Below are 21927 nucleotides of genomic sequence, written 5' to 3' on the forward strand. Positions count from 1 at the left end.
GTTAGGTTTTCAATGAAAAGGAGTATATTTTCTCTGTTTCCTAGAATCTCATGTCATTCCTCTCCAGAACCTCTTCCTTTGAAGAGAGCCATGTAGACTGGGGACACATGGTGACTAAATCCTTGTGCTGAGAACACACGTGCCATTACCAGTTACTTATTATCCACTACATGTCATCTATCTAGTCATCCACCCATCTACCTACCTACCTACCAATCTATGTGTTTGTGTCTGCAAACGTGCTATAGTTTTTACTGACTCAATAGGTGAATACATGCAAGCTTATCCATACCTTCTTCACCAAATATTTATTGACCATGTTGTGCCAGATACTGTGCTTTTTATTTCGTTTCTCCCTAAAAAAATGCAGATTAGAAAATATTTTAGTTACCCATAATAATTGGGAAATATTAGGTAAAAAGTACAGAATAGAAGTAGTAAAAAGAAAACTAAGCTCTGGCCTTAGCCCTGCCACTACCCACTTCTTGGGACTTTGGGCATTTCCCTCTGACTGTGTTGGTCTTAACTTTTTCATTTGTATAATGAAGGAACAGGACCAGACAATCTTTAAAAAATCTCCCTGAGTACAAAATGTCAGAGTTCCAAATATGGAAGTATTTTATACTTTATAACGTTGAAAACGGGCTAAAATAGTGCTTCTCCCAGAAGAACAACGACATTGATCTTATTTAGGTTACAAGCATTCCAATGTGAGAAAAAGGCAAATATTGTGCTTCTAACCCCTGCTTAAGAATCTGAGCCCAGGCAAAAAGAAATTGGGCATTCACAGAACTGTTGAACAAAACAAGTATGAATGACTGTAAACATTTCATAAATTTCACGTGCCATAAAATATAACAGTCAAATCAGTACCCCTTGTCTATAGTTGCTCGATAAGTGGAGGATGAGGATAGAAACAAGATTTCCCAGCCTCTCTATTGCTTCAGGGTATTTGAACATCCTCCAGGGGCCAAGCATCAGTGTCCCCTGTAGTTGGGCCAATTGGAACTAACATCTGACCATCAGGGTCTTCTCTTAATCCAGCTATCAAACACAAAAGGAAGTGGCCTTTAGGAGAATATTTACAAATGGAGAAAGTTTGGGCTGTTACCAGTTTGGGCCAATAGATACAAAGAAAATAAGTGGTGTGAATCTGTCAACATGCAACAATTTCTCTGATTTGTGACACCGGCTTTCCCATTTCTTTCTTTCATTTTTTTTTGAAGAGTATGCACCAACTGAAAATAGTCATTTTTAAAATGACAAAAAAAAAAAAAAAGAAGACAGTTTCTAAGTCAGTGCTGGAATATAATATATACATGAATCTTTGGCTGGGCCAAAAAACTTGGCAAGTCTTCAACATTTTGGTTAGCATTTGGTTGACTTAAAAAGTTATATGGTTAATTCATATAAATTATATAAAAATGAAGATAAATAAATATGTAAGCAAAATTAAAGTATACTATAATCCTACCATCCAGACACAAGCAGTTGACATCTTGTATAGTCTTCTAGTCTTCTGCAATGTATACACACATTATACATATTATGTCTGTATTTATATTCATCTATAAATCCATGCCATCCTGCAGGCATATCTAGGTGTCCAAAGAGCTCTGGAGATGACGATGTTGGCACACCTGTGTGTGTGTACATCTGTGTCCTAAGGCACCCCATTTGGGAAGCTTTGCTCTACACTCTCCATAAATTTGACTGTCTGAAACCAGCATCGTCAGCACTGGAGCGAAGCAGTAGCTTGATTTCTTGGAAAGCACCCACGGTTCTTATATCTGCCCCTCACTTCAAAAGAGCTGGCACAAGTCCAGTTAGCATAAATTTGGCTAAATTCTACACCAGTGTTGGAGAGCACAGAATTCTTTACTGTCCAAGTCCCACTTTTAGAATAAAGCCATTGTTGAGGCACCTGGGTGGCTCAGTCAGTTAAGCGTCCGACTTCAGCTCAGGTCATGATCTCGCGCTCCATGAGTTCGAGCCCCACGTTGGGTTCTGTGCTGACAGCTTGGAGCCTGGAGCCTGCTTCTGATTCTGTGTCTTCCTCTCTCTCTGCCCCTCCCCTGCTGATGCTCTGTCTCTCTCACTCTCAAAAAATGAATAAATGTTAAAAAAAATTTTTTTAAATAAAGCCATTGTAACTGTGTCCTTACTGACATGTCTCTCCTCTCCCTCCTCTGGACATTGCACCAGGGTGGACAGGCCCAAATCTGTGTCCTGAGATGGGCATGGAGAAATGGTGTGCTGAGTCCTGAGCACAGAGGGAGGCAAGCAGGTACTATAGGTAGTACCCGTGCACTTCAGTTCCTCAAGCATGACTGACCTCATGCCAGGCACCATGCACGAGCACAAGATGAGGCTTTCGCCCTCAATGTACAAAGCTGGTTTGAAGCAGACACATATATTGTTAGAATCAACATGGGAAGTACAAGCTGCTGCTGTCACTGGTTTATGTTTCCTCAAGTTCCTTTAGGGTAGGGACACATCTATTCAGTCTATTTTGTCTCTTCTCAATGGGAAGCACAGTTTGGGGCACAAAGAAGGTGCTGGAACACTTGGCTGGTAGACTTAGTATTGAGCTGCAGTGGTAGATGTGATAAACTTCCTGCCCAGTTATAGTCTCCATAGGTCTTTAGTTATGCTAATTACCCATGTTTTGCCCTAACTGGCTAGGGATTCTGTATGTCACAGCGGGAGGGCACACAGGGTGCATTCATGGCAGTGGCTTGTGTCATCCCATTACTATCGCCATGCAAAGGTGTTTCTACTCCAAAGGCAAAACACGGTGTTGCCAAATTCCAAAAACAGAAAGGAACACATGTCGTCAGTGGCAACCAAACTTCGTTTCTGTCATGAATCACTGTGGCCTCATTCTGACAGGTCCAGTTGCAACCTAGCCCTGGATCACACCAAGTAGTGACTCAGCTACATTGAGACTTCAGATGCTATTTTTAAGGGGGGGGGGGTAGGGGAGGTACAGAGAAGCTATATTATGTTTTCCTGAATTTTAATAGCCTAAACTAAATCTTTAGGAAAAGTTAACTGCCCCCAAAATTATGTAACTTATACAGTTTACTTTTTATATCATAGTTTGCCCATTGAAGTCACAAATCATTCTCATGACCAAAATTGATCTGATCAAAATGGAAGAGGGAAGTTTTCAGAAGAGTCTGGGTCCAAGGAAAGCAACTGTGGTGCACAGTGGAAAGAACGCCAGCCTGAGAGTCAGAAAGCCTGGCCCTGGTACGCTTAGTAGTGACATTTGGAGTGACCGGTTAGTGAGGCTGGGCCAGGTGTGCTGGGGGGAGTCTTGGGGACTGCGGGTGTGGGTGAGTGTGGTCTGCCCTGCTGGCTTTGTACTTTGGATCTGGTGAAGGAGACTGTCCTGACCCCAGTGAACCTGCCTGAGACTCCACATACTTCAATGCTGTCTTTGTGCTCTTATCTTCCCACCGAAGGGGCTCTGCTGTTTCCTAACTCTCATATAGCCACCTACTGACTCCTGTGTTCATCCACTCATCCTTGTCTGGAGTTTCTCCAAATGCCACCTTCTCTTGAGTGATCAGAACAGCACACATGTTTCCAAAGTAGATACATGATATTTTTGTTGAAAACTAGGACAGTGTTTTCCTCAAATCCTCATTCCTCACGATGATTGGAATTTTGTTTCCTCTCCTGGCACCATCCCTATCTTCAGGGGAACAGCCCACCTACAGTGAGTCTTAACTTTAATTCTTGGACAAAAGTGGAAGGCTCATAGGTGTTCACCTCTCCACACTTGTGTGGTTTCTCCTGTGCATGTCCCCTCACCGCTGTTGGTAGAGTAAGCCATCTAGCTTCGGAGATCTCTCGTGACACAAATTCTACTCTAAAAAGTGTTCCTTAGATGGAAACATTTTTAAAAGGTAAATGACCCTCTGTAAACATGTTTTTGGTTCTTTGAGGAAGTCCTTCTTTTCTATTTTTTTCCAGAGTAAACACTCTTTCAGGTTGGAAGGCCTAGGGAGAAATAATACCCAAACTGGCCCTATGACTCTGAGAGGAAGCGGTTAATGAAAGGAGGGGGCTAATAATCTACAGAGAAATCTGTTATCACAATGATGCTGGATATAAGGATTCTTTCTGGAACTTCAGGAAGTTCCGAATAGAAACAGAGAACTGCACAGAACCCCAGTTTAATGCTGAGATTTCCTGTTGCCACACCACACAATTCAATGCCTGAACAGCTCATTAACCAACCACTTTGAGCAACAAAGCCGTCCAACTCTGGGGACAGGAAGAGCGGAGACAGAGTGGGAGTAGCTCCTACGTCATGTTCTGAAAGCTCAGTCGTGGAGCCTCATTTTTTCTTTCTGAGGAACTCATGGACGCTGAAACTTCCTCCTCCTCAGCTGTTGGCCAGCAGCAGGCCCTAAATTAGTTAAATTTAACTATAATAAACATGCTGCAAATGAATTATATTTAACTCTAGCAGCCACCTCAGGGTTTGTCTCGAGATGGAATAATTTTAGCTTATGCCACCATACGTCCCCTAACTAAGGCAGAAAGTAATTACCTAAGCATTTACCATAACAAGTTCACTGACACTCACTATTTATTATAGTGTGTGAACATTCGAGTCCTTTGTATAGTCAGGCATAGACTGTAGGCTGCTGAATGTGTAGTCTCAGATGGACGCAATAGGGACACCAAAAATAAAAATGTTTCAGGCAAATATAAATCCGGTAGAACCACCTAACTTCATCTTCATTAACAATTAGTAATAATTTTGGAGAGTCCCAGTTGAAACTTTTACTTGTCAGTAGAACAGGGCCAGCTAAGAAATTGAACACTGTAGGTCAGATGATAAGCTTTTTGAGAGAAAAGGTACATGGAAACACTTATAAAGTGTATTTATTTAAAAACAACAACAACAACAACAACAACATAAAATTGGGCTTCAGTGCTATGCATGCTAATGAGAAATCATGTTTATCTATCCATTAAAGCAGGATCTTACTCAGTAGCATTTGGTTAGGGGAACAGTCTGTGTTTCTCAAAGTACCTACAAGTAATAACAACTTAAACTGCCATTCCTCATAAAATATTCTGATATTCTATACTTCATTTGTTCTGAATAATCTCCCCATTTGAAAAATTCTCACTTATTCACTCATCCCTTGTGCATTTATTATGCATCAGTTGTGGGCTGAGTACTATAAATGTAAAGAACAATAAGACATGGTCTCTGCTTTCTAGAAGCTAAGAGCTGAGTAGGAGACACAGCCCTGTAAACAGATGACTTCCTGCAGTGTGATATCTGCAATGATTAGTGAGGTATACTGCCTGTTCAATGAAAGTTAATTTGTTTGGTATTGATTTATGGGATTCAAGAAGGAGAACCTAACTATGACTTGACGAATAGCCAAACTGCCTGGGGCTGGCCCTGGCCACTGCACATGTGCTTTTAGGGCAGAATCACCCATATTTAAGTGCATATGTCATTAACACGCTACATTTAATTGGTATATGTGATCTGTGAAGCTTCATGTTTTCACTTCTTGCCTTAAAGAGGCTTACAAGAGAAAATATATAATAAAAAACGTTTAGATATGAATGAAAATGAAGAATAAATATGAGGGGTGGTATGTTCTTGACGCCTTTTCAAGCCAGACTCATTTCAGCCCACTCCCTCCCTGTTCCCCTCCAGAGGCCATGAGCCATATGAGCAAATACAAAGAGAGACCTGCAGGTGTGGGTTGAGAATGAGGTACAAGGGTGCTTTGGCCAACTCAGACCCTCTTGTCCTTCACCAGCTCTGGACTGGGGTGCTGGGTGTTGTTGAAGCTGACAAGGTGCTAGCCCAGCATCCCCTCTGTTAGGCTGCCTTCTCAGCTGATTCTCTCAAGAGCCCACAGGGGGCAGGAGAGGCTCATAGGGCAGGATTCAGCAAGTCCAGACTTGTGGCTGCAATCCATCTAGTGGCACCTCTCTCCTGACAGAACAGTGTGGGGAGGGGAAATGTCAGGAAGAGTAGGCCTGCAGAGATCAGGAAAGAGGGCAATGCAAACAGCAAGCTCTGAAGGCTTCTGCGTGGAGCCGGATGACCTTCACCCCCAGCCCTGAGCCTCTTCCCCACCAGAGTGAAAGGGAAAGTGGTGAGTAACATAATTCTTAAGATTAAATTTACCTGCACCTTAAGGCAAGCCAGGTTTTTCTTGGCAGTTAACTCTTAAGACATTTCTCACAGAAGCTTTTATAGAGGGGGTGCTGAAGGATAATAATGGATAAGATCCTCAGCAATTTTCCTGTTGGACATTCGGTAACACATTGCATATGGCTGTTTCTTACAGGACCTGATGATGAACGCCTAGTACAAGCTGCTCAAGCTTCTCTCCGTGAAGGCCCGAATAACGATGTGGACACGGTGTTATAAAATGATTTCCACAGCAGGATGGGAATTAACATTTGTTTGTTTGTTTCAGGTATGCGCTAGGTACTCCAGATTTATTATTTAAACACAACTCTCTTGAAAACACTACCCAGTAAGTATTACTATCCTCATTTTTACAAGTGAGCATACGGAGACCCAGAGAAGTTAAGTAACTTGATCAAGGCATACAGCAACCAAAAGGTAAAACCAGGATTCCAGCTTGGATATGTCTTCAAAGCCACACCTTTTTGCTTCAGCTGTTTCTAAATAATATTCTTTATTATAGTATTCTTTATAATATATTTATATAAATATATATATTTATAATATTCTTTTTGAAATGTTTTGCCTGAATCAAGCTGTAAAAACCACCTAAAAATCAATTCATTTAGTTAGGTTTTAGGGGTTCTTTTCCAACTGATTTCTCTGATGATCTGACCAAAATGATCAATTGGCTGGCTATTTCACTGTCATACAGACATTTGGGTAAGTCAGTCCCACACTTAAACTGGTGCAATATCATTTATATTAGCTGTCGCTGTCCAGCAGTACAAGAGCAAACATAAATATTTGCTAATGTGGCTGCGTATAAAAGACAAATAAAACTCACATTATATACAAGTCACCCCCATTTATAAGTAAAATTCAACATAACTGAAGCTACTGAACCCTACATCATCCCTTGGGGGAAAAAGCCATATTTAAAAACCTCTCATCTGTTTTCAGACCAACTATTTATTGTCAGCGTACAGAGACTTCTGAAGGAGTCGAGCTGAGGAACAGCTGAGAGAAACTCTCTGATGACGGGCATGAAAGCAGTATGTGCCAGGAAACAATAAAGCAGGGGGTTGGAGACAAAACTCAGCAGCTCAGGAAGCACACACACCACAGGCATAATTTCTCATCAGTGTCAGAAAGTGCTTCTCCTGCTCTAAGAGGTGGTCACCAGCAGCCAACACAGTTTAAGAAGAGAGAGCATCTGTCTTCATCAACCCACTCAAGGTGTGTTTACCTACTGGAAACTCAGAGAAAAAGAAATGTAAACTAACTAAATGTGGTTGATGTCTTCACCTCTCTTTGCTCTGTCTCCATTTCTCCATTTGCAAACTAAGAGCTTTGAACAGAGCTAAGGGCTCATCTGGGTCTGACATTCTATAATTCTATGAATTCAGCCACTGGCTCTATGACTGGTATTGATTTTTTTTTAAGGGGCTATCTTTAATATCAAATGATACTTCTTTTTTCTCCCCAGATTTTGGTTTTGTTGGTCATGATCTTAATCACATTTTGATCATTTTGTCTATTTTTGTATCTCTAGTGTCTAGCACTGCATATGCACGGTACATGGCAAATCTTCATCATGCACTAAATATTGATTAAATTTTTGTCTCTCCTTTCAACTGGCAAGCCTCCTGGAGCTCCCGGTACTGAACAGGAGAAGACTCAATACGGTTCTTGCACAATGAGGCTGGCTGCCCTCTTGTTATCAAGAGTCACTCATGGAGCATCTAGATTGGCACCTCTTCCAATTCAAAGCACATTCTGGGACCTGCAGTGGCTGTTAATCAGCAAGTGTTTACTGAGCTTGCTTTAATGTGCTTTGCTCCCTCTCTCTCTAAAAAAAAAAAAAAAAAAAATGGTGCCCCTTACTTCTGTTTCTTTTAGGTAAGAAATAAATATTCTAAGTTAGTTGAGGGAGTTGGATTTTTCTTTGTATAGTTCACCACTCCTATTTCAGGGCATTACACATAGGAGGAACTCAATATTTTGGGGTTAACAGAGTTCAGTGATTTAATAAACACCACAGTCTTTTCAAGCACAGTACCCTAGATCTTCTATGGCTAGGAACCCTCCTTTCCTACTTCTGGATCCTACCGTGGGGCTAGATGCACCTCCCCTTTTTAGGTCTCTTCAATGTCAATGCCTCTACAATTATAGCCACCTCTTTTCCCTCATGATACTCTTGCCAGATCACCAACTCGTTCTATTCAGAAGAGTGCAATTGCCGTAAAGAGAAAGCAGGAGGCGCTCACCTTCTGCTGCGATGTCACCCTGTAGCTGGTTTGTGGCTAGCTTTTGGTTTACCCACTTGAATTCTGCCAGGGTCTGTTTTGTGAAAGAATTAAAAAAGCAATACTATGTAGTTAAACTTCAAAGGAAATAGTTAAAGGAAAGAAGCACAATTTCCATTCTCTTTCCAAATGGCTAAACGCATTTCAGCCCCTTATGTTTCCAAAAACTGTTTATAATGTACTTTTCTCTATTCTAGGTCACTGAAACGCCTGCCCTGGGCTATGTGTTTCTGGCTCAGACATCCTCATATGAGGGGAAAATGAATACAATAGAAACATAAAGCATACAGCCTTATTATCAAGCAGATAGAAACCACCTCATATACACACACCCATGCCTCTGTGTCTCCTTGACATTCTCATCTCAAATCCCTCAGGAGTGTGTGAGTACTAAATCTCCAAGAAATTCTTTCTGTTTTGAAGACAAGCTGCATTATGGCCCCAGCATGCCTGTCTAGTCAGCATTCTCTGCGCATTCTCAAAGCTGTGCCCCATGGGCTCAAGAAACACAGTAGACCGCCAGCCCTAGCATTGTCCCTAGAGTGGGCCTAAGGAACATGGCCTCCTACCCACCTGCTGCATCTCCTCCATTGCCATCAGCCAGCTGAGGTTCCAGGCTTTAGGGATATTAGAGGGTCCCCAAGGAAAGCCACCAGTCAGCACCTTGGCCAGCTGAGCCTCAGTTTAGGCTCTGTCAGGACAATAGTCTTATGTGACCACCCAGATTCTGCTTAACAAACACCCCATTGTTAGAAAGCTCTTTGTATGAGCTGAGATCAACCTCTTATAATTTTCTCCTACTGGTCTTAGTCCTGCGCCTGAAAGAGTATATTCCATTTTCATCATGAAATTGTCTCTTTAAAACAACATAAAGTAAACAAAAAGCCAGCATCATTGGGTATGGAGGAATAGAGAAAACTAGGTGAAGAGTACTGGATCAAACTGATAAAGAGAAGCTTCTGTGTGATGAAGAAGCAGTGAAAACAGGACCCTTCCAATCTCTTCTTTGTCCAACTGCCTTTGAACTATGAGGGGACAGACCCAGAGAAATCGCTGGAGAGCAACAGTTATAAAATTTGACAAGTACATAATAAGTGCCTACTCTGAGGAAGGTCTCATGTTAGTGCTAGGTGCAGAGATGAGGTTCCTGTCCTCAATATCTCATGTTCTACCAAGAGAAATAGACAAATCCAGATCTAAACACAATACAATGTCCATTATTCAAAACATTCACAGTCATGGAGTTATGGGTTACTTTGTGCTTTTCAGATGACACTTTTTATGAATTAATTATTCATCTAAAATAGAAGTAGAGGAAATCAAAGGAAGTCAATTTTGGGATATGGATATACCAGGGAAATCACTGATGCAAGACCAAGGAGAGATATGTAGACTCTCTTGGTCATGAATCCATGCCCAGGACTTGGGGGCTGATTTCCTGGGTGGGAGGTGATGCCCTTCCCTAACATGGCCCTAATGGCAATGCCAGCTGTCTTGAGGGCCAGGCCAGCTCAGAGGACATTTTCTAAGTGGGATTGAGTTGAAGGGGTCTACTTGGCTCTTAGCCACTCAGATATCTTTGATTTCTGGCCCTTTCTCTCCTCTTCTAGTGCAGGAGAGTTTCTATCTTCAGCATAAAATTAGCATAGAGATGAAGCCATTTCAGGGGATATACAGTGAATTGACACAGCAGACATTACGTTTTTCATTTCTAAAATGAAAAAGTTACCTTTTTTCTTTAAAATCCCAAGACTGCCACTTAATTTGTGTTAGCCTGCACTTCCACTGTTGCTCTGTCAACAGTGGAGCAGTGCTGAGGAAGGCTGAAGAAGGCGGAGGAAGATAGCAGCTGTGGGCTGTGAACAGAGTCATCTATCCATGGGGACACCTAAGCACCTGCAGGGCATGGCACTGGGCAGCTTATGGACAGTTCATCCTTGGAGCCTCTAGTAGACACACTGATAATGGCCCAGGAGCGAACAATAGTGCTGACCAAATCTTGTCTCAAGATATATAGGGCAGGACCTGGTCCAAATTCACTCCTGTCTGTCTCTGACTTCCCTCACATCATTTCAAAGGCTTCTTCACTCTCCTTCCTTTTCCTACTGGAAAAAAAGATTCTGAGTAGCTAGGCTGGGACGAATGACAAATTTGCCATGGAACTGGCCCCACCTCTTCTTCCTCACCAACTTTTGTCTTTTTTTAGGTTTTCTCACGTCCCTCCTCTCCTCTCTTTTAAGCTCTTAAGTTCTTTCCACTTTTTCATTAGTGGATTGCTTCTGATCTCATCGGAAAACATTCTCTGAATCATTAACAATATAAGATGCTATGGAAAGCTGTCTGCTGGTGGCCCCAAAGGCAATCTCTCTTCAATGTCACTGTCAGAGCTTTTCAATTAAGGGAGCACAGAGTGGCTCTGAATAACACTGGATCTTTACAGCAAGTGATTCCATCCAAACAGATTTAGGAAGAATGTTTTCTGGAAAGTTCAATCATCTGATTCCACGGCTAAATAGTCTAAAAGAGCTAAAAAATAATGTTATTTATGTGTACCAAGCTGGAGGAAGGTATTCTGTGTCTCTGAGAGTCATGCTGTTCCTCCTGGGTGGGTGGGGTGGGGGTAGTGTTTTTAATACAAAGGGAATAAATACTGCTTATTGCATATATGGAAAATGATAAATCAACATTCATATAATATAAAATCTTATTACTATAGATCATATGAATTTAGACACTGTGAAAAACTGGACATACAATAACCTACTTTTAAAGTTGCATGTGATGAAGACGAGGTGTCTCCTAAATGAAACCTCCAACAAAAGGAGGCAGGAAGACAGACTTCTGAAGCCCATTCTAGTATCTAAAATAGCTAGACTCTGTTAAGTGCTTAGTATGTGCCAGCTATTGTTCTAAGAGTTTTATATTAACTTTTTTTCTTTTTTAAAAAATGTTTATTTATTTTTGAGAAAGAGAGAGAGACAGAACATGAGTGGGGGAGGGGCAGAGAGAGAGGGAGACACAGAATCCAAAGCAGGCTCCAGGCTCTGAGCTGTCAGCACAGAGCCTGACACAGGCCTCAAACTCATGAACTGCGAGATCACAACCTGAGCCAAAGTTGGATGCTTAACTGACTGGGCCACCCAGGTGCCCTCTGAGTTAACTCTTTCAATGGTTATAATAATCATATGAGATTAAGTAGTATTAGGTCTAGTTTATACAGAAGTAAAAAGGGGCACAAAGAAGTTCTAACCTGTCCAAGGTCACACATGGCCGGCAAATGGCAGGCCCGGCATTCAAACCCAGGCAGCCTTCCCCAGGCACCTTTCCTTTTGACCAGTGCTATTATACATTGCTGGCTTCTCATGAAAGAACCTGAAAAATAGCTAGTTAGCATCATTTTCTTAGATACTTATAATTTTGGTTAATTACTGAAAGTAGTATTATGCGGTCCTTACACACATTTCAACTAATCTAGGTAACACTTGTTCCTGAATTAGTTGAAATGGCAAATACCAGAAATGGGAATGGCCTCAGTAGACAATACTTCTCTGACTACATCCTGAGAGGAATCCTGGGAGGCTCCTTCTGCACACAAGGGGTTACATGAAGCTTTGGAAGCTGGCAGTATGGGTAACGACTTCCACATTGCTGTTGGAGCAAGTGTAACATATAGCACAGAGGTGTTACGACAATGATTGTCATATTTCATAAATTACATTCTGCTATTCACAGGGAAGTCCCTGCAAAACTAAAGCAATAATATGCATACAGAACAGCAGTAATAATATTGTAAGCAATGCATTGTAAGGATGGGGACATATAACAAATGAAAAATACAGTCTGTAATAAAAGAGCTGAGAGAAGAAACGAATACTGTGAAAAAAACATGTTGTGAATTTAAAAACATGTTGAGACAGAATAACTCATGATAAGAAGTTAATAAAAAATTACAGTGGCCTGGATCCATGTCAAAGATAAGCCCAAGTAGAAAATCTAAGCAAAGCAATAAAAACATTTTTTCCTTTTTTTTTTTTCATTCAATGTAAAATATCTTTTTGTCCAGTTGAACACAGTAACTTCTGGAGAGATTAGTTTAATAAAAGGTTTCCCAATGAAGGAAGGAGGCTGGTGTGCTTTGGCAGTATGAGACCCCCAGAAAGGATCTGTGCCTAAGTCAAACCACAGGGGGACAGCCTCATCCTCATTCACAGCACCCACCACACAAAGGCCTGGCTTCTCTGCTCAGCCTGCTTCCCCACTCCATCACACTATTTCAAATGTTCTCCATTATCCTCAAACCACCCTGACCTGACCTCTCCCTCATTCATCCTCAAGAAAGCCCTCCCATGTACTTCACAGAGCAGAGAGAAGCCACTCAGGTGGGGACTCCATCAATTTCCAGTCGCTGAATTGAGAAACCTACAGTACCTGTCTCTCCATTCTGAGGTCAATGCTATTCACCTCCTTCAGCTTTGGGCACCATGATGTCCCCTCTTCTTTCAAGAACAATGCACCACTGGGTATGCCCTCTCTCCCTCACTCATGTAGTCAATCTCTCCTTCTCTACTGGATCCTTTTATTGACTTTTTAATAGACTTTATTTCTTAGAGGAATTTTGGGTTCACAGCAAAAATGGGAAGTAGGCACAGACATTTCCCATATACCCCCCTCCTACACACATGCATAGCCTCCCTCATTATCAACATCTCCTGCCAAAGGGGATTTGTTACAACTTGGTGAATGTACACAGACACATAATCATCACCTACATCCATACTTTACATTGGGGTTCATCCTTGGTGTTTTTTGTTGACTTGGAAATACACAGAAGTCTACTACTTTTTTTTATAAAACTTTCCTTGACTCGCACATCCCCTCCAACTACCACTTGGTCTCTCTCCTTCCCTTGAGTTGTCTCTCCTCACTGTCTCTATTTCCTCCCACTTTTTTCTCAATCCACTTTAAACCTCACCTCTGCCTCCCCAAAATGCTCATTTCTCAATAAGGTGGCCAATGACTCTTATGTAGCCTAAATAACAATGGCTCTTTGTTAGTCATTAACAAAGTCATTACTTTTGTGATGTGCTGTGTGATATGTTGGCTACACTCAGTGTCTTGAAGTATGCATATTCCTTGGCTTCTATAACTCCCACACCCTGGCTCTCTCTCACTTGCCCAGCTCTGCCTATTCCATGCTGGTTTATTATCCTTCCCCTGGTCACTAAATGCCTGAGTTCCTCAATACTCACCCCAAATCCCTTGGTTCTCATTCCATTCTTCTAGTTGATCTTCTCCATACCCTCAGTTTCAAATATATCCTAAATGAAGATTACCCACAAATGTATATTCTAGTCCCCGTATCTCCTGTAAGCCCCAGACTATTTTGAATTGCCTGTGCAACATGTTTACCTCAGCATCTCAGGTAAGCCTCAAGGTCAATGTGTTCAAACCTAAATCTCAACCACCTATGTCCTTTTTATCAATAAATGGCAACACCGTCCATCCAGTTCCACAAGTCAGACACTTGGGGTCATCCATCATCACCTCATAGTCAAATAAGTAGCAAGTTCTGGAAATTTCAGTATTTATTAATGTTAGTATATGTTCACTTGCTTCATCACCTTGGCCATAACCTCAGCCCTGGCTACCATTATCTCCAGTGTAGCTATTGCAATAGCCATCTCTTGGCCCTGTAGCCCCCCTTTCCCCTTCCAATCTATTCTCCACAAAACAGCCAAAATACGTCTTTCTGGAAACCAAATCTAGTCATGCAACATGCTTTGCTTAAGCATTTTGGGGGCTTCCTATTGCTATTGATAAAATAAGATGTCCTTACCCAGCCTATAAGGCCCAGCATGGTCAGGTCTTGCCCACCTCTTCAGCCTGGTCGCCACATTCTCCCTTTTGTTCACCTACATTGGCCTTCTTACTGGGTCCACCATGCATCAAGTTTTTCCTGCCAGATCCTTGCTTGTGCTTCCTCAGCTTTGAATGTTCATCTCTCTCCCACCTTGCACTCAACCTTGATTCCAGTGTTCAGCTATTCTTAAAACACCACATTAATAACTTACCCCAGTTGTCATTTCACATTTATATTGATTAAATTTAGTTTTTCCATCTAGCCTAGACTATAAGCTCTTTTCAAATAGAGCCGTGTCTGTCTTTGCTTTCCACTGTAACTACACACAGCGGACATTCAGTTGAACAAACAAAAGAATGAATGCACTAATGAATGAAGGTGGTAACCAGACTGTGATAGAGAGAGTGCAGGATTGGTAAATGGCTTCTCTTTGTAGAGTGGGGTAAAGGAAGGTGGCAGCTCCAGTCTGGAGCGACAGTGAGGTCTACCAGCAAAGGCCTCTTTCAGAAATGACACATTCTGGCCATGTTTACCATGCCTCCCTTAAGAGAAAGGAAAGGGAAAGAGGGAGAGGAGGGAAGATAGTAAAGCAAGATTTCCAACCTCCTTTAAAATGTAAATGCCCCTGAGAAGGTACATTTTAAAGTTCATTCCATTAACTAACACATGAAATATCTGTGAAAGCCTTAGGAGGATTTAGCAACACTGAAACCGTCTTCAATGCACCTTGTCATTTATATTACAGTTCTTTTTAACACATCTTTGTACTATGTTCTCTATATGCCTATCTCCTTCAACTGGACTATAAATTACTTGAAGCCAAGGACTGTGATTTTCTTTCCCTGCTATGTAGCATTGAAGCGACACTGGTGTCGGGCATAGCTTGGGCACTCATGAGTGGTTTTTTTTTTTTTTTTTTTTTTTTTTTTTATGAAATTTATTGACAAATTGGTTTCCATACAACACCCAGTGCTCATCCCAAAAGGTGCCCTCCTCAATACCCATCACCCACCCTCCCCTCCCTCCCACCCCCCATCAACCCTCAGTTTGTTCTCAGTTTTTAACAGTCTCATGAGTGTTTTTTGATGAAGGTCAGATAGAAAAACAAGGAATTGGATAAATGTAAAGGTAGGCATAAAAAACAAAGCTGCCTAGTTTACCATTGTGTAGATGGACTAAAACGGTATATACCAAATAATTATATCACCCTGATAAAGGGCACTCTAGTGTAGGGGAATGAGCAACGGGCTGGAAATCAGAAGACAATTCTGTAATTATCTATTCACCTGATTGTCACCTCTTTAAACTGTGACTTCCTTAAGAGATGGCAGGCTTTTTTTTTTTTTTTTTTTTTTTTTTGTCTTTGCGCGGGGTAAATGTGATTCTCTTCTCAATTCCTTTAATATAGTTACCAAATGAATCAAAATCTAGTTGTAGCTCTTGAACTGACTAGCAGGTTAGTGTTGTCTAGAAGTCTTGTCTTTCTGGGTAAGAATCCTGATGGTAAAGTGATACAGTAGGACAATATGCTCTCCAAGATCTTTCTCTCAGGTCTAACATTTGATGAATATATAATTAAACATCTGAACAAGGAGAGAAAAGCTGGGGACAGCCAAGGAGGAAGTAATTGTGTTAATTACAGTAAGTCAAATGGGACTTTAAGAAATCTTGCATAATGTTCATCCTAACAGGTATTGCTAACAAGGATCACGATAAAGGAGCAACTAGTATAATATTGGCAATTTGCATAAAAGTCTCTTAATATATTGCAAAATGTTATGGGGAACAATTATAAAACAGGGGTGAACGTCGGTGCCAGGGAACCTGGTAGTTCAGGAAGACAGTAATTCAAATAAAAAAATGACCCAGTCTGAAATATGATATGAGCTTATATAAACTATTTTTACCAGCAGCATCTATGGAAAGGATGATTAAGTAATTTGACATGAATTTGAAATTATCTAATAACTTGGTTTTACCTTGGAGGAGAAAATGCTTAGTTTCTCCTAAAATTCATCTCCCTGAAGATTTCTGACAAACATGCCAGTCATATATTTTGCTAACAATGTATCTACCTCCTTCTGGAAAAATTAGTTCATTAATAGAAAATTCTTGGCAACTTCCCTCCAGTTTATACAATGTAAATGCCACCATGGCTACGACAATAATGTGCTGTGCAACATGGATTTCTCAAGGAAGCAAGTGTACAAGTAGATAATTACTTATAGTTAAATGTGGTTAAACAACAGTCTCAGACCCCAGAAGGATACATCTGCATAGCTCAACATTCACTTCCTTGAAGCATCTACGTGTTTTTTCTTGGTCTCAGTAACGTGCTGTGCAATGTGTATTTCTTAAGGAAGCAAGTGTACAAGTAGATAATTACTTATAGTTAAATGTGGTTAAACAACAGCCTGAGACCCCAGAAGGATACATCTGCACAGCTCAACATTCACTTCCTTGAAGCATCTACAGTTTTTTCTTGGTCTTAACAATTGGGGATGAAAATCTTTCAAAAATGTGTTGTTTCCAAACTCTGCAGAGTAATAACCATAATAACTTAGTGGTAACCACCAATGTTTATTGAGTACTTACTTTGTGCCAGACAGTCCTCAGTGCCTTTATATATTCATTTATATAATCCTCAAAGCAACTCTGAGGAAGGCACTATTTCTTATAATTCCCCATCTCACGGATGTGGACATTGAGGCACAGAGAAGTTAAATAACTTGCCTAAGGCAACATGGTGAGTAAGTGGTGAAGCCAGTATTTGAACCCAAGTAAGCAGCCTGCCTCAAAGCCCACACTCTTAACGACAATGCGATACCAGGCCTTTATAAACTACTGGCCATAATATAATGTAAACTTCTAGTGAAAACAGAGTTACAATTTTGAACATCAATTTTTGAAAATGACTCTGTGTTCCCTTTCCGTATTCTCTGCTTTTAAAAACCATTAATGCAATTCAGGCTTCATGCAGCTAAATGCATAGAAATCCCAGTGCAGCACTAATAACCAAAACCCCTTTGAAGCCAGAACCTCATGCACAAGGGCAAAGGACTCCAGAACCAGTTTTACTGTTGCCACCTTCCTGCATCTTAACGGTAAAAACCTGAGTGTCCCAAAGTAAGCGGACTTCAGTGATCTGACAGGAGGGCACATATTTAAGTGATTTCCCACATCTGGTGTTCCATGTCATTTCCTCTGCTAAGCTTGATTGGACAATCTGATCAGTGCAGCAAAGTGGAAGAGACGCCTTCACTGCACCAAGTGATCCTGAATCTGAGCTTGGCCAGAAAGATTTAAGCTCTGAGGCCCCCATTCAGATAAAGTCTTCTCCCTAAAAAGGTATAGGAGTCAGGCTTCTAAGCTGAGGCAGAGCTGGTAGCTGAACAATAATAAAGGGCACTTCCTCTTATGGGGGGAAATATACACCCATAAAAAGAGGGCTAGGGGATAAAAGCTGAAAGGAAATTTCAAGGCTTTTACGTATTATTATACATTTTTCTACATTATTATATACATAATAAATGTATACACACCTATACATATAATTCATGTAATATACATATACCCACAATGTATAATGTGCATGCATTATATATTATACGTATTACATAGTAAGATGTGAAATGTGTAACATTTTGGTGCCTGTAGTGTATTGATAGAATATTACAGTATCTGTCAAAGCCAGTCAGGTGACACTTGCTGGTTGAACAAGATACACGGAATATGGGTAACCATTCACAGGTTTTCCATTCTCCCTAGGAAACACCACATGGATGCTTAAAACGGCTGTACCAGAGAACAAATTTAAGGACAAACATGCTATTGGCCTAGGCTTTGTTTCAGTGTCACTCACTGCTCTGGCAGGTGGGCAAGGATTAGAATGACAGAGGAGACTGCTCAAGCATCTCATTCACTCAGCTTATCTCCTCCTATTCAGTGATGGGCAAAAGAATGGTCCCCCACAGATGTCTGCATCCTCATCCCTAGAACGTGGGAGAGGGGACTTTGCAACTGGGATTCAGTTAAGGATTGTGAGATGGGGGATGCCAATTATTTGGGTGGGCTCAAGGTGATCACAAGAATCCTAACGGAGGGAGGGAGGAGGTCAGAGTTTGAGGAGATGAGATGCAAGAGGTAGAAGTCAGGGTTACGTGAGGAAGGGGCCACAGACCAAGGAAAGCAGGCTACCTTTAAAAGCCAGGAAAGGTAGGGGACTTTTCTATATTAGAACCTCCAGCAGAAGGAAATAGCCCCTGGCGATGCCTTGACTTCAGCCCAGTTCTGATTTCAGACCTTGCTTGACCTGCATAGCTGTAAGGTAGTAATAAATCTGTATTGTCTTAAGCCACTGAGTTTGTGGTAATTGGTTAGTGCAGTAATAAGAAAGTAATACAGCTAATACAGAGTGAAAGGAGGGATTCTGGGCACAAAAATAAATGAGAAGAATCATTTGAAAGGAATATTACAGAAACGGTAAGGAAACAGGGCTTTCTCAGATCACACAGCAGAAACTCAAACTTTACTAGGCTTAAGGAAGAAAAATTTGGCAGAAGGGCATAGTGAGAGAAAAGCATGGAATTTGAAGGACAGGTGCCTGAGTAGACCCACTGCCTGCACTCAAGCACCGTGGAGAAGGAGGCTTCCAACATACTGAGTAGTGTAGGGAACATATAAATCTGTTCTCCACAATCTTTATAATAGCTGGGTTCCACCCTCAGGGCTTCAGATCTTTAGGTCTTAAAAGACTTTTGGTCTTATGATTTTCCTCACCAAACCTTCAGTTAGTCCTAAGGGGAAAGGCACTATCCCAACCCCAGGGGCAACTAATGCAGTCCAAGCCATTATTCACAAAGATGTATTGGTCTGACAACATCTTTCTTTGAAGGATAAATATTTTAAATAGCAACTCCAGGAAAACATTTTAAAATTCTGATTTAATCTTCCTGAAATTATCAGCTAACACTGCAGAGAAGGATTGAGAAAGGGCTGGCTGACCTATGATCTACCAAGAGGAAACACTTGGATGTGGCAGAGGTTCAGGAAAGGTTGTGATGACCCATCAGAGATCCTTCCCCTCCCGTGTCTCAGCTGGGCTGGGGCAGCTCTGCTTTTTCAGTGAGCCTGCTCCTGCCTCTCCCAGAAAGCCTGAGGACCCTAAATGGACTCTGATTCCATGGCCAAAGGGCCATCGATGGGCATCGCTCATTCTGTTAGTGATGTCATCAATGCTACCAAAGAGCCTAGGGCACCATTGACATTGTACTTACATATAGCACCCAGGTCAGGCACGCCTGAGACCACCAAGAACTGCCCAGCCCTGCTGAAGGCTAATGTCACATGTAACAGGAAACTTCTGAATGGTCACCGAACACAAGTTTGAGTCAGAGCAGAGGAGATGCGAGCTATCCTTTGCAAATTTTTGCCCAAGTAGCTGCTGTGATGGAAGGCGTTCCAGCTGGGCTATGTGCTCAATGAAGGGGGCTTTGTTTTGTTCACTGATATATCCTCAGTGCCCAGAGAGCCACCTGACACAGGGCAGGCACTCATGTTTGTGGAATGAGCAAATGAATGAATGAAAAGAGGCTGGGATGTGTTTTTTTAAAATTACAATATGGCAAATCCTTCAGACTTAACTCACTGGAGCTCTTCCTGGTCCCTGAAATGAGATCTGTGCCCCTTTGAGCCCCCATAAGAGGGCTCTCATATGTTCTTCTCCTCAGACTTGTGCTGTTGTCACTAAGTTCTTCCGAGTTTCCTCTCCAAAAGAAACTGAAAACGGCTAAGGGTTGAGCCTGCCTTATCCATCATTGTATCTGCTGCAGCCAGTCCAATGCCTTTCATGAAGGAGGTGCCCAGTAAATGCCAAGAGATGTGAATCAGTACAGCATCTTTTCTTCACTTTTCCTGGAGAGATAGGGTCACTTGGATCACAGTAGATTGTAGTAAATCAATACACTCTTTTTTTTCCCCCAAGCTCATAATTACCATATAAAAGAAAGAACTAATGTAAAATAAGAAGTGATCCTCCAATAAGAGGATCCAGATTTATCAATATCTGAGGTTTTGCCAGAAGTGATAAGCATTTTTAAGTCAATTTCTCAATACAAAAACCTTGATATTAATATAGATATATATGCATATACATAGGACTAGATTTACTAATAGGCTTTCCCTATCTTTGAAGTAAGAGGAGATAAAAATAAAATGCAGATTGCATTGAACAAATAGCATATGGCATGCTTTATAAATATATACGTTTTTGTCTCTGTCTCCCTCACACACACAAACCCCAAACTCTGTCTTTCAAGATACTGGCCCCTTGCCCTACTTTGAGGTACCTAAACAGAAAGCTTTGGGATCTCTGATGCTATCATTTCCTTACAGGCCGTCTGGGGGAAGGTTTGTCTGTTACCACCGGTCAGGAAATGCACTGGATGCTTGTTCCTCAGAACACCGTGAGATACTTTTGAAGCCCCTTCCCATCAAAGCTGGAGGGTTCTCTAACCACATTAGCTACACCTTAGGTCTCACCATTTGCTGTGCCTGGAGCCCGGTACCCAACAGGGGCTGCAGATGCTAACAAGCGCTGATCAAAAGACTCTGTCAATAGAATTCCCTACTTTTCTCTTCTTCGCTGAACATTAGTGACTGAAAAATGAAAGGGCCGAAGGGTAGCTGCGCCATGGAAAGTGGTCAGGCAGCACAAACACATGCCAGTCTTTTGATTTCTACATGTGATGGGAAATTGGTGCTTTGAAAGAAAGAGGGAGGACAATTAATATTTATCGGCTTTGTAAGAAGATAAAGCAAATTTATTCTTGAACAGTCCTGCCAATTATTCCTTGATAAAAATGAAAACTAAATTTTAGAAAAGTTATATTTGCACATATTTGGAGAGCCGAATCATTCTAAGGGCTTATTCCCAAAGACTGCAGCCCCCAGCCCAATCCTGCCATAGCCAGCTTCCCAGTGGCAACCTGCGTTCACCTCTTCCAGGGGATGCGCTTGGTATTTCTCTCTGGATCTTTAAATAACAGACTGTTATTGCTATGTCTTGTTGGAGTTTTGTTTGTTTTTCGTTTTCAGCATTATATATTAGCTCTGCATACCAGAAGAAAGGCACTGAGCTCCTCCACATCCCATTCCTCCCACACCACCATTCTGCACGTGCGTATGCCCCACCGTCATCCCAATAAAAGCACGTTGAGACTTTAGTTAGTTCACCATTCAGTGAATGCAGAGACTATGATTACTTTTCTTTCTCTGTGCAACTTTTTGTTCTCCCTGGCTTTAATAACCATGTTGATTTTCATCTGTGTTGTTTCTACAAATGTGTGCATTTCCATGCTCTTTTCCTGTTGTGCAGGGGGTGGAAGGCATGGTGCAGTGGTTATGAGTGTGCACTGCCTTGGGTTCAAATCTCACTTTGCCACTAACTAGCTGTGTAACTTTAGACTAATTATTAAAGCACTGAGTGCCTCATTTGTACAAGGAAGATAATAATGATCATCTGTCTAATAACTGCTACTCTTCAGATTCCACTAAATTGTATCTGATATACA

At 41.4% G+C, this 21927-nt stretch overlaps 1 protein-coding gene and 1 long non-coding RNA gene across 8 annotated transcripts in view; one reads left to right on the plus strand and one right to left on the minus strand.

Moving 5' to 3' along the window:
- FARS2 (phenylalanyl-tRNA synthetase 2, mitochondrial) overlaps positions 1–21927 on the minus strand; it is a 536046-nt gene that overhangs the window by 94653 nt on the left and 419466 nt on the right. The gene's annotated exons all lie outside the window — the stretch shown is intronic.
- On the plus strand, positions 5998–8041 carry LOC115513630. Its single transcript, XR_003968760.1, has 4 exons — positions 5998–6149; positions 6345–6476; positions 7151–7426; positions 7833–8041. It is a non-coding gene; the product is annotated as an uncharacterized LOC115513630 (long non-coding RNA).

This window comes from Lynx canadensis, chromosome B2, assembly GCF_007474595.2.
Source record: "Lynx canadensis isolate LIC74 chromosome B2, mLynCan4.pri.v2, whole genome shotgun sequence".
In the NCBI taxonomy this organism is placed as follows: domain Eukaryota; kingdom Metazoa; phylum Chordata; class Mammalia; order Carnivora; family Felidae; genus Lynx; species Lynx canadensis.